General features: G+C 35.6%; 1 protein-coding gene across 6 annotated transcripts in view; it reads right to left on the bottom strand.

Annotated features, from left to right (window-relative positions):
* Positions 1-13385, bottom strand: part of LOC136040881 (potassium voltage-gated channel protein Shaw-like) — a 187767-nt gene that overhangs the window by 49070 nt on the left and 125312 nt on the right. The window lies entirely within an intron of this gene.

Here is a 13385-nt window from a genome sequence, read left to right as displayed (position 1 = left end):
TGTTTTTTTTTATATTTATTCTTACTCCACCATATTTACTATATGTATCGTGTGGGTAAAAAATAAAATAAATAATATATACTATACTATAAAGCGCTGCATTTGTTTGTTTGCTACGAATCTCTAAACATAATGACATTTATTTAGTTAGAACACAGAGAAACAAAGAAATCTTAAAACTGAAAAACTTTTCGTTCTTATAATGGGCTTTAAATTTCAGGCAGCAAACAAGCAGATTTAAAAAGAATTGGGTTGTTACCATTTTTGTTTCTGGCATACATTTGAAGTAACAAGGATAGTGAAGCTGAATTCCAACTGTTTAAATTGGCCAAGTCAAAACTTGCGCAACCATGTACATTATAGAAATTAGAAAAAAATCTGGTAACCCTCACATTCGTTTATGCTGTTTTGATCGGAGCCTGCACCAATAAAAAGCGCTAAAACTATATGGCACCACACATCCTAAGAAGGTTTAGTCTTCCTTTGAAAGTAATGGTCTTTGGGAATAAAAATAACGTTAATGTTCAAATCTATATAGATGAAAAAAACTATCGAATTTAACTAATTAATTTTGCTTATTTATTCTCAAGGCTAACATGGCTTCAGTGACATAAATGTGATACTGCCCTAAAAACTTCCTTATTTTAAACAAAATAATTTGTTTTTGAAAATAATTATTTCCAGGAGTGACTAGACTTAAATTAATCAAGGGACCGAAGAACTATTTTTAGTTTGGTGTCCTTGGTACTTCAAAGATTTCCAGGAGGACGTAATTTCCAGGAAAGGATTTCTTGGTACGCTAAGGAAGAAACACCGCAAAACTAACTACATAAAGATATGAGGCTTTCCACATTTATTGAATTGTTGTTCTACTTTTTTTTTTATTGAGGATAAGTCGACCCTTATCATGCATGTATGTGGGAATTCTTCTTCTTTTGGAGAAGGAATTTGTTTAATGGGGAGAATTTTACTGACCCACATGATATCCCAAGAACTTATGTTGCAGGTCACAGATATTACAAGTCGTAAATAATACAAGAACATGTTACAAACTCATTTACAAGTCGCACGAACTAAGTATACTCATGTTACAGCAGTACCACAGTATACTTAGCTCGACTTTGTCATCATCTCAAACAGTTCGTTTTAATTAACTGTAAGTAAGGAGCGATCCGGCTCAATAGTAACCGAAACTATAAAAAACAAAATTTTGATACCAATAGATACATCAAAAGAGTCGGATTTTTATAAGGAGGAAACACCCCTTAATAGTCAAAGAATCTTAATGAAAACCACGCCATCAGATTCAGCGTATCAGAGAACCCTACTGTAGAGGTTTCAAGCTCTTGTCTGTTCAAATGAAGAACAATCACGGATACGTGTTCATTTGTTTTTTTTTTTTTTTTTTTCCAGGGTTGGTAGCATTGACCGATTGGTCCTAGAACTTTGCGAGAAGGCTCATTCAAACGGAAATTAAAATTTCTATTACCCTTCTATGTTACCGAAAAATGGAGGACAACTAGGCCCCCTCCCACACTCATTTTTTTCCAAAGTCACCGGATCAAAATTTTGAGACGTCCATTTTGTTCAGCATGTTGGAATATTTAATAACTATGTCTTTGAGACGACTTCCTTCACAGTCCCTGGGGGAAGGGCTGTAAGCTATGAACTTTGTCCATTGTTTGCATATAGCATTGGTTACTGGTAAGTTGTAGACATTTTCAGGGGGTATTTTTTCTGATGAGGGGAGGGCTGGGAGGATTGGGTTACGTGGGGGATCTTTCCAAGGAGAATTTTCACGTGGTAAGATAGTCAAACAGTTCGTGGTAACGAACTGTAGTAAGGAGCGACCCGGCTCAATAGTAACAAAACTCTAAAAAATAGAATTTTAATACCAATACCTACATCGAAACAATTGCATTTTAATACTGATTTTAAATATATAACTTTCATCAAGATTAGTTTGACCTATCAAAAGTTACGAGCCTGAGAAAATTTGCCTCATTTTAGAAAATACGGGAAAACACCCCCTACAAGTCATACAATCTTAACGAAAATCACACCATCAGATTCAGCGTATCAGAGAAACATATTGTAGAAGATTCAAGCTCCTATCTACAAAAATGTGGAATTTCGCATTTTTTGCCAGAAGACAAATCACGGATGCGTGTTTATTTGTTTTTTTGTTTTTTTTCCCAGGGGTGATCGTATCGACCGAGTCGTCCTAGAATGTCGCGGGAGGGCTCATTCTAACGGAAATTAAAAGTTCTAGTGCCCTTTTTAAGTGACCAAAAAAATTGGAGGGCACCTAGGCCCCCTCTCACGCTCATTTTTTTCCAAAAGTCACCGGATCAAAATTCTGAGATAGCCATTTTATTCACCATAGTCAAAAAACCTAATAACTATGTCTTTGGGGACGACTTACTACCCCACAGTCTCCCTGGGAGGGGTTGCAAGTTACAAACTTTGACCTGTGTTTACATATAGTAATGGTTACTAGGAGGTGTACAGACATTTTCAGGGGCATTTTTTGGCTTAGGGGGGAGAGTTGAGGTGGGGTTAAGTGGGAGGATATTTCCATGGAGAAACTTCTCATGGGGGAAGAGAATTTCAATGAAGGTGGCGTAGGATTTTATAGCATTATTTGAAAACACATTGAAAAAATAAATATGAAAAGTTTTTTCTACTGAAAGTAAGGAGCAGCATTAAAACTTAAAACGAACAAATATTATTACGCATATGAAGGGTTACCTCCTCGTTATACCTCACTCTTTACGCTAAAGTATTTTTAGTAATTTCAACTATTTATTCTACAGCCTTTGTGATTCAGAGGTCATTCTTAAGTTGGGACAAAATTTAAGCTTTAGTGTAAAGAGCGATGTATCGACGAGGGTTGAACGCCCTCATATACGCAATAAAAACATACGAATATAAAAGTTCGTTACGTAAGTTAATTCGTAAGTTATGTATATTTATTACCAATGAAAACGTTTGTAAAAATTAAACGTTCTAGTTGCTTTTATAAGTAATCAAAAACTTGGAGGGCACCTAGGCCTCCTCCCTGGCTCCTTTTTTCTCAAAGTCTTCCGATTCATTGCAATTAATTAATATGCAAATTTCGTTTTAATTATTTATGTGCGGAGAGCCAAGATCAAAACATGCATTAATTCAAAAACGCCCAGAAATTAAATAAAAAAAACAAGTTTTTTTTAAATGAAATTAAGGAGTAACATTAAAACTTAAAACGAACAGAAATTACTCCGTATATGAAAGGGGCTTTTCCTCCTCAACGCCTCGCTCTTTACGCTAATGTTTCTTACTGTTTTAAAAATAGAGTTAAGAGAAAGAGTCAAACTTTAGCGTAAAGAGCGAGGCGTTGAGGAGGAAAAGCCCCTTTTTCATTTAAAAAAAACTTTTTTTTTTATTTAGCACTTACAGGGATGCCATGACCCCACACAGCCTGAAGGGTAAGGGTTGAAAGTCTTGAAATTTGCCCATTGTTTGCATACAGAATTTATTATTAGGAAAAGGAAAAGAATGTTATATCCTGGTTGTGTTTATAAGGACTACAGGTATTATAGTGAAGCTTGCTGGGAATCTTCAGGGGGATGCTGATCTACATTAAAAGCTACTCTGCATATTCAGATTATCATAAGGGCATTAACTTAAAACTTTCAGGGCTATTACAACTACTATTAGTGCAACTGCGACTATTTGCGACTACTAATACTTCGCGTTGCCACAACAACTAGTTGCCAATGTGACTACTTGCGAACGTATCTGCGACTACAAGTACTTGTGACTGCGACTATGACTACTTGCAACTGTGACTACAATTATTTGTGACTCCGACTATGACTATTTACAACTGTGATTAAGACTACTTCTGACTGCGACTACAACTACTTGTGACTGCTATTGTGACTATTTACAACTATGATTGTGACTACTTGCGACTAAGACTATTTGTGACTGCAACTGCACATAGTTGCGACTGCTACTTCTTGCGACTATGACTGCTTATAATGGCCACTACAAATACTTGCAACCGCGACCTCTTGCAACTGCGACTACTTGTGAGCATAACTGTGACAAAAACTATTTGTGACTGCTACCGCTTACGACTGTGACTACTTGCATTGTAAATAGCTTGCCAATACGATGAGAAATACTTGTGAATATGACTGCAACTACATGTGACTGTGACTACTGGCAGCTACAACTATGACTGCGTCTGCAACTTCTTTCTATTATTGCAACTACTTGCTACTGTGTCTACAACTGCAACTGCAATACTTGTGATTGCGATTAATACTACTTCTACTTGATGGTGACTATGACTGCTACTGCTACTACTGCTACTCCTCCTCCTACTACTACTACTACATACTACTACTACTGCTGCTACTATTAATACTACTACTGATACTACGGCTAATGAACTAAATCAAACGAATTTAAATGCAGCTGGGTTTTCAATTACGTGCAGTATCTTAGGAACGGCTAAGGTTATTAAGTTGAAATTTCAAGGAATATCGAGGGGGTGTTGAACTATGTCAAAATAATATACATTCAAGTGCTCAAAAGGGTCTATCTTCAATATATCAGAAACTTCGAATGATATTATGTTGATCCCTAATGTTACATTTAACAGTACAATTTAACAGTAAAAATATGTATCAATAGCAGCAATTTTAAAACACTTCCGTAGGTGAGAAAAGAGGACAAAACGCATCTTAACAAAAGAGAAACTTCTTAGTAACCTTGTATAATAGGACCCAATAAACTGAACCAATTCATAGAGCAGTCTCTATTTGCATTGGGGATATGCAAATCTGAAAATATTATAAAGCCAAATTCAGTTTCTAAGTTCAAAAACCTTTTCAGGTGATATTTTTTCCTTTTTAAGATACTAAATAATATGTTTTGGTGACCTCCAATCTAGAACTTCCAGTGTCTTTTCTGGTAGCAACGAGGACTTCCCAACTTCTTTGTCCGATGTAACCTTAGAGTGCCACTTAATCAGTCTTATGAGGCACACTTCCAACACAACGCACAGCATATGTCACATTGTGTGCCAAGATTAAAATACTCATGCCTCATTGCCCCACGATGTAAATTTAAGTTCTCCATAATATGTTACATATTGCTTTCTTATTCACCACAGCAAACTTCTTTTAAGGAAGATATCCTAAAGTATTTTTTAATAAGATATTTTTTTTAAGATTTGTATCGAAGGGCTGCCCTCCCACCATCGCCTTTAATCCATCTCAGGGTACCATTCCCTCGACGCCAACCACAAATTGCATATTTACCCCATTCTTGGCAAGTTTTGTCCAGCCATGGTGCGCACTATCTGGAGTACATTACTTAGGGTGAACAGCCCTTGGGTGGCACTTCTGCTTTTTTTCTTAATATTTGTGGCGATCTATGTAATCATTAAACTTGTCTTTTATTTCCATATGTATAGGAGTGCAATTCCCACGATGTCCAAACAGCGATCTAGTCCATAGCCCCTTGAGAAGACTATCATTTCCATTTCATTTCAGATTATTGTTAGCTTTCTTATAACCGGAAAAAAGATGATGAGAAATTACTTTTGGTGGAGATAAGACAGTAATCAGTTGTAATAAAAAGTTTTTTACGATGGCTGAATGTACCAACAATTTAAGATAAGCTAGAGAAGGTACAAATAGCACATATTTAATTATTTTTGGACCAAAAGTAGACAACGAGAAAATACCCGGTGATCTGTCCAATTTATTTTTTCCAAAAGAACTTTATTATTAGAGATGTTTGTGAAATTGTGTTTACCTTAATTACTTTAATTATTAATATATTATATACCCGAATTATTTTAGGTAAGTTGTGAGGATTAACAAAAAAAGTACAAACATACAATATACAACATACAAAAATGCAAACATACCGTATAGATTTCAGGACTCTAAAGTTTAGACTTTATAAAACTGATGTTTAGCGTAAACTTACAAACTTAAGATTGTAAGATTATAAATTTTAAGATATCCCCATCCTTGATTTATTCTTTTTGCGTCAATCACATTTAGAAAAATAGGTTTTTTTTCAACTGCTAACAAGGAACAGCATTAAAACTTATAACTTAGAGAAATTATTCCGTATGTGAGAGGGCTGCCTACTCCCCAATTTTTTGCTCTTCCCACTAATTTTTTCAGCCATCAAAAAAAAAGTTTCCTACTCTAATTAAACAGCCCTGGTGTTTGAGGCGTCGTTCTTAAAGAATTAGGACACATCTTAAGACTTTTGGGTATAGAGTGATATATTATAGAGGGGTCATCCCCCCTAATATACGGAATAATTGCTGTTTGTTTTAAGTTTTAATGTTGCTCATTACTTTCAGTTGGAAAAAACTTGTTTGAAATTTGAAAAAAAATTATTTCAGGTTACTATTCAAATAGTGCCAGGAAATCCACCTCCCCCTCAGTGGAAAATTCCTCCCGCAACTATTCCTCCATAGATAGTCCTTACTGCATATCTCCCCTCTCAAGGAAAATTCCTCTTGGAACACTCTGTCCTCGCGGAAAATTCACCCCCAGAAAATTTCCTGCGGACAACTCCACCTGGAAAATTCTCCTCAGCCTACTTTTGTTTGAAAAAAAATATTTGTTTTTAATTTAATTTCTGATCGTTTTTCAAATCATGCTTAAAATCCCCTCCCCTCTATGGAATCCCCCCTATGGAAAATTTCTCCAGTGAAAAATTTCTCAATGAAAGATTTTTCCGCGGTGAATATTTTCATGGACAATATATACCCCGAAACAAACAACCCACAGATACATTCCTTCAAAAATTCCTGCAAATATATCCTGTAAAATTCCATGGAACATATCCACATGTAAAACTGAGTCGCCAAAGAAAGTAAGATAAATAAATAGAATTTCTAATACGAATTCTTACAAATTCCCCCCGTGTAAAATAGCTCCTGGAAAGTTCATCCCAAGGAACTTACCTGCCCACGGAATATTATCCTCATGGAAAATCTCCCCACACATTAAATCTCCCCGCCAAAAAAATGTCTGAATCCTTTCCAATAACAAATACTATATGCAAACATTTGGGAAATTTTTTAGTTTACAGCCGTTTGCCCAGGGTATGGGCTGGGGGTTTATGTTGTCCCCAGAAGCATAGTTATTGGACCCTTCAACTATACGAAACAAAATGGTTATATCAAAATTTAGATCGGAAGACTTTGGAGGAAAAAGGGGATAAAGAGGAGGGGCCTAGTTGGCCGTCAATCGTTTTTGTCATTTAATAAGGGCACTACAACTTTTAATTTCCATTCGGATGAGCCCACTCCTGATCTTCTAAAACCATTGGCTTGATGCGATCACCCCTGGGAAATACGAAAAAACAAATAAAGAAAACAAAAATAAATGAATCAATGAAATAAACACAAATCCGTGATCTTTCTTATTAAAAAAAAAAAAAAATACAATATTCGACATCTTTGCAGATGGGAGCTTGAAACCACTAAGGTAAGGTTCTATGATGCATTGAATATAATATCTGGAATCAAGGAATTAAGATTCCTTAAAATTTGGAAGGTGTTCGTCTCCTTTTTCGAAAATCAGGTGAATTTTCTCAGGCTTATAAATATTGATTGGGAAAATTAAACCTAATGGATTATATATATTTGGAATTAGCATAAAAAGCCGAGCCGATCCTTACTTACAGGTTTTTTTTTCACCACAAACTACTTGATAATCCCATTTTTTTTTAGCCTATCAAATTATTACTTAAGTGCATTGCAGAAAGGGAAGCCAAATAACCGTGTCTTTATTGTTAATTAAATATTAAAAAAAACAAGTTTTTTTAACTGCAAGTAAGGAGCAACATTAAAACTTAAAACTGACAGAAATTACTCCGTATATGAAAGAAGCTGTCCCCTCCACAACGCCTCGCTCTTTACGCTAAAGTTTGACTCTGTCACAACTCTACTTTTTAAAACAATAAAAAAAACTTTAGCCTAAAGAGCGAGGTGTTGTGGAGGGGACAACCTCTTTCATATACGGAGTAATTTCTGTTCGTTTCAAGTTTTAATGTCTCTCCTCACTTGCAGTTAAAAAGACTTGTTTTCTTATTTAATTTCTAAACGTTTTTGAATTAATGCATGTTTTGATTTTGGCTCACCGCACATGAATAATTAAATCAAAATTTGCATACTATTTTTTTTTTGGCTCAATGGCTTTCTCATAGTTTTGATCGGATGATTTTGATAACAAAAAGGGGTAGGGGAGGAGGCCTAGCTGCCCTCCAATTTTTGGTTACTTAAAAATGCAACTAGATTTTTTTATTTTTGAACGAACGTTTTTGTTAATAATAAATATACGTACCTTAAGAATTAACTTACGTAACTAACTTCTATATTTGTGTATTTTTATTACGTATATGAGGGGTTTACCCCCTCGTCAATACCTCTCTCTTTACACTAAAGCTTGAAATTTATACCGAATCTTTAAGAATGACCACTGAATCACAAAGACAGTAGAAAGACCGTAAAATAGTTGAAACTACTTAAAAATACTTTAGCGTAAAGAGCGAGGTAGGCCTATTGTGGAGGGGACGAACCCCCTTATATATGTAATATTTTATATTTCTTTAAGTTTTAATGCTACTGATTACTTCCAAGTGAATATTTTTATTTATTTTCTCATTGTTTTTTTAAATAATACTAAAAAATCCTGCGCCTCCTTCATGGAAATTCTCTTCCCTCATAATAAATTCCTCCATGGAAACATTCTCCAACGTAACCCCCTCCCCGGACCCACTCCTACCCTAACGCGAAGAAGTCCCCCCTGAAAACGTGTTTACACTTCATAATAACCACTACTATAATATAAACAATGGTCAAAGTTTGTAACTTGCAGCCGCTCCCCCGGGGACTTTGGGGGATTAAGTCGTCCCCAATATTAGGTTTTCGACTAATTTGAACAGAATTGCTATCTCAAAATTTTGATCTGGTGACTTTGGGGGAAAATGTGCCTGGGAGGGGGCCTAGGTGCCCTTCAATTTTTTTGGGCACTTAGAAAGGGCACTATAACTTTTAATTTCCGTTGGAATGAGCCCTCTTTCAGAATTTTAGGACTACTGGATCGATACGATTACCCCTGGAAAAAAAAAACAACAATAAATAAACACGCATCCGTGATCTGTCATCTGGCAAAAAATACAAAATTCCACATTTTTATAGATAGGAGCTTAAAACTTATACAATTGGGTTCTTTGATACGCCGAAACTGACGGTGTGATTTTCGTTAAGATTCTGTGACTTTTAGGGGGTGTTCCCCCCTATTTTCTAAAATAAGGCAAATTTTCTCAGGCTCGTAGATTTTGATATATAAGACTAAACTTGATGAAACTTATATATTCAAAATCAGCATGAAAATCCAATCCTTTTGATGAATCTCTTAGTATCAAAATTCCGATTTTTAGAGTTTCGGTTACTACTTAGCCGGGTCGCTCCTTAAATACAGTTCGTTACCACGAACTGTTTGATATGTTCAGTATTGATTCAAAACGGCTCAAAATGGCTCTTGATCCAGACTGGTTCTGATGTAAGCTCATAAATACGTTCTAACGTTTTTACCTAGGAGCGTTACACCCTTATAATTAACGCTTTATTTATGTTGTACTACCATCTCAACGGAGCTGTAAAGGTCTTTTATGACCTTAGTTTTTTTGGAAATTGAGAATCAATTTATTAAGGTATTGACTTTGTTCTTTTAACACTTATTAAATAAAAAAAAACTAGTTTCTTTAACTGAAAGTAAGGAGCGACATTAAAACTTAAAACGAACAGAAATTACTCCGCGTATGAAATGGGTTGTCCCCTCCGCAATCCCTCGCTCTTTACGCTAAAGCTTTTAATTGTTTTTAAAGTAGAATTGTGGCAAAGAGTCAAACTTTAGCGTAAAGAGCGAGGGATTGCGGAGGGGACAACCCACTTCATATACGGAGTAATTTCTGTTCGTTTAAAGTTTTAATGTTGCTCCTTACTTTCAGTTAAAAAAAATAATTTTTTTATTTAATTTCTGAACGTTTTGAATTAATGCATGTTTGATTTTGGCTCTCCGCACATAAATCATTAAAATGAAAATTGTATATTAATTTTTTTTGGCTAAATGGCTTTCTCTTAGTTTTGATCAAACGATTTTGAGAAATAAGGGGTGGGGAAGGAGGCCTAGTTGCCATGCAATTTTTTTGGTTACTTAAAAAGGCAACTAGAACTTTTAATTTTTAACAAACGTTTTTATTAGTAAAAAAATGTGGAACTTAAGAATTAACTTACGTAACAAACTTTCATAACCTTATATTTTTAATAAGTATACGAGGGGGTTAGTACCCTCGTTAATACCTCGCTCTTTACATTAAATCGTAAGTTTTGTCCCAATTCTTTAAGAATGACCCCTGAATCAAAAAGGCCGTAGAATAAATAGTTGAAATTACTAAAAATACTTTAGAATAAAGAGCGAGGTATTTATCACCTCCTAAATACCTCGCTCTTTATGCTAAAGTATTTTTAGAACCCCTCATATGCGTAATAATCTCTGTCCGTTTTAAGTTTCAATGCTACTCCTCACTTTCAATTGAAAAAATGTTTTCATGTTTATTTTTTCATTGTTTTTTTTATAGTAATGCTAGAAAATCCTACGCCCTTTTCATTGAATTTTTCTTCCCCCATGACATATTCCTCCAAGGAAAGATCCTCCCACATAGCCCCCTCCCCGCAACCACACCCCCAAACCAAACAAACCCCCCTGAAAACGTCTGTACACTTCCATAGTTCTTATGGTTTTCGACTATGCAAAACAAAATGGCTATCTCAAAATTTTGATCCGTTGACTTTGGGAAAAAATGAGCGTGGGAGGGGGCCTACATGCCCTCCAATTTTTTGGTCACTTAAAAAGGGCACTATAACTTTTCATTTCCGTTAGAATGAGCCCTCTTGAGACATTCTAGGACCACTTGGTCGATACTATGAACCCAGGAAAAAAACAAAAAATAAATACGCACCCGTGATTTGTCTTCTGGCAAAAAATACGAAATTCCACATTTTTCTAGATAGGAGCTTGAAATTTTTGCAATAGGGTTCTCTGATACGCTGAATGCGATAGTGTGATTTTCGTTAAGATTCTATGACATTTAGGGGATGTTTCCCCCTACTTTCCAAAATAAGGCAAATTTTCTCAGGCTCGTAACTTTTGATGACAAAAAACTAAATTTAATGAAACTTATATTTTTAGAATTAGCATGAAAATTTGATTCTTTTGATGTATCTTTTAGCATCAAAATTCCGTTTTTTAGAGTTTCGTTTACTATTGAGCCGGGTCGCTCCTTACTACAGTTCGTTACCACGAACTGTTTGATAAATAATAATTATAATAATTATAATAAATGATAATTATTACAGATAATTATTCTTATAGATTATTAATGATAATTATCAAACAAACTTAAGAGGCTATCATTACCTTTAGTACAATGTGCTTTCGATCACAAAACTCAAAATGGGTGTTGCCATCCCTTGGGAGGGTTAGGAGGCTCCCAGGGGAAATTGTGCTGCCATAAAAATACAAGACCACGTGAGAGCAACACAACGTAGAGCCATATAAGTTTTTGTGTATATTTACCTAACCGGTCACCAATCCTCAAAGACGGAGGCCTTGCGACTTGCGAGTGGCAGGTTTGAACCCCAATTTCTAGGGTATAGGGCTGCGGATTTAAGACCTTTTCACTGACTGATTGGAGCGTTAACTAATAATATCGATTGTAATATATACATTGTAATATATGCCTGCAATATATCCATAAAAGCTTCCTATTCTAGTTAAGTGGCCCCCGTGTTTCCGTAGACGCTCTTAGTCAAATTTTAGCTTAAGGAGCAAGGAATTGAGGAGGCGGGTAGCCCTTCATATAAGGATATATGGAATAATTTCTGTTCATTTTTCAAATAATCCCAGTAAATCTGGCTCAACCTCTAGGAAATATACCCATCCCTCTCATGTAAAATTCCTCTGTGGAAATTTCATTCAACTTAAAGTGCACCACCCCCGTTAAATTCCCCCCAGACAGTTACATCATCGCTGAGAACCCCCCTCCCTGTAAAATTACTTGTGTACGATTCGGCCTGAAAACTTCTCCTTAGCATTCTTTCATTTGAACAAGACTTTAATCTCTAATCGATTACTCGATCACTCCAGAAATGCCTTCTTCCGTGGAAATTATACCCCGAAAATCAAAACACGCTGAAAAAAGGACCTGGATAATTCCCCCAGACCACCTCCAGATAAAAAATTTGGCAAAGAGAATATAAGAAAATTATAAATAATTTCGTACAGTAGTTCTGTCAAATCCCCCCAGTGTAACATTTCCACTGGAGCATTCCCCTCAGAAATTTCCCTTCCCAAAGGAAGATTCCCCCTATTGAAATCCACCCCGGGCACAACCCCCTAACAAACATGTCTGTATACTTCCCAATAACAAATATTATACGTACACAATGGGTGAATTTAACAACTTAAGGCCTCTCCCCATGGACTGTGGGGGGTCATTTTATACCCAAAGACGTAATTATTTGATCTTTCAACTATACTGAACAAAAAGACAATCTCAAAATTTTGATCAGGTAGCTTTAGGCGAAAATGGGCAGAGGGGGGGCTTAGTTGCCCTCCGATCTTTTTGGTCACTTAAAAAGAGCACTATGACTTTTAATTTACGTCCAAATGAGCCCTCCCACGATATTTTAGGACCACAGGGTCAATACGATCACCCTTGGAAAAAAAACAACAAATAAACACAAATCCGCTATGTTTCTTCTGGCAAAAATACAAATCCACATTTTTGCATATATGAGCTTAAAACCTCTATAGTAGGGTTTACTCGTAAGTCAAATCTGATGGTGTGATTTTCATTAAGATTCCTTTACTTTTAAGGGGTGTTTTCCCCCTATTTAAAAATGAGGCAAATGTTAAAAGGCTCGTAACTTTTGATTGGTAACACTAAACTTGATAAATCTTATGCATTTGGAATCACCATAATAAGCTGATTCTTTTGATATATCAATGGATATTAAAATTCCGTTTTTTAAAGTTTCGGTTACTATTGAACCGAGTCGCTGCTTACGTATAGCTGGTTACCACGAACTGTTTGATATTCAGAATTATCAGTTGCATAAAGAAGCTTATAAAATCAGTTTATAAAACTGGATAATTGAATCGAGAACTTGTGCAAAAGAGAAAATTGATAAATTTTTGAACAAAGACCCACGATGTCTAAGTCGATCGGGGAAAAAATCTCTAGTCCAAAACACAATATTGCTTTCAAACTTGATCGTAGGATTAACAATT

The sequence above is a fragment of the Artemia franciscana genome, chromosome 21 (assembly GCF_032884065.1).
Source record: "Artemia franciscana chromosome 21, ASM3288406v1, whole genome shotgun sequence".
Taxonomy (NCBI): Eukaryota; Metazoa; Arthropoda; class Branchiopoda; order Anostraca; family Artemiidae; genus Artemia; species Artemia franciscana.
This window is presented reverse-complemented; position numbering and strand designations above follow the sequence as displayed.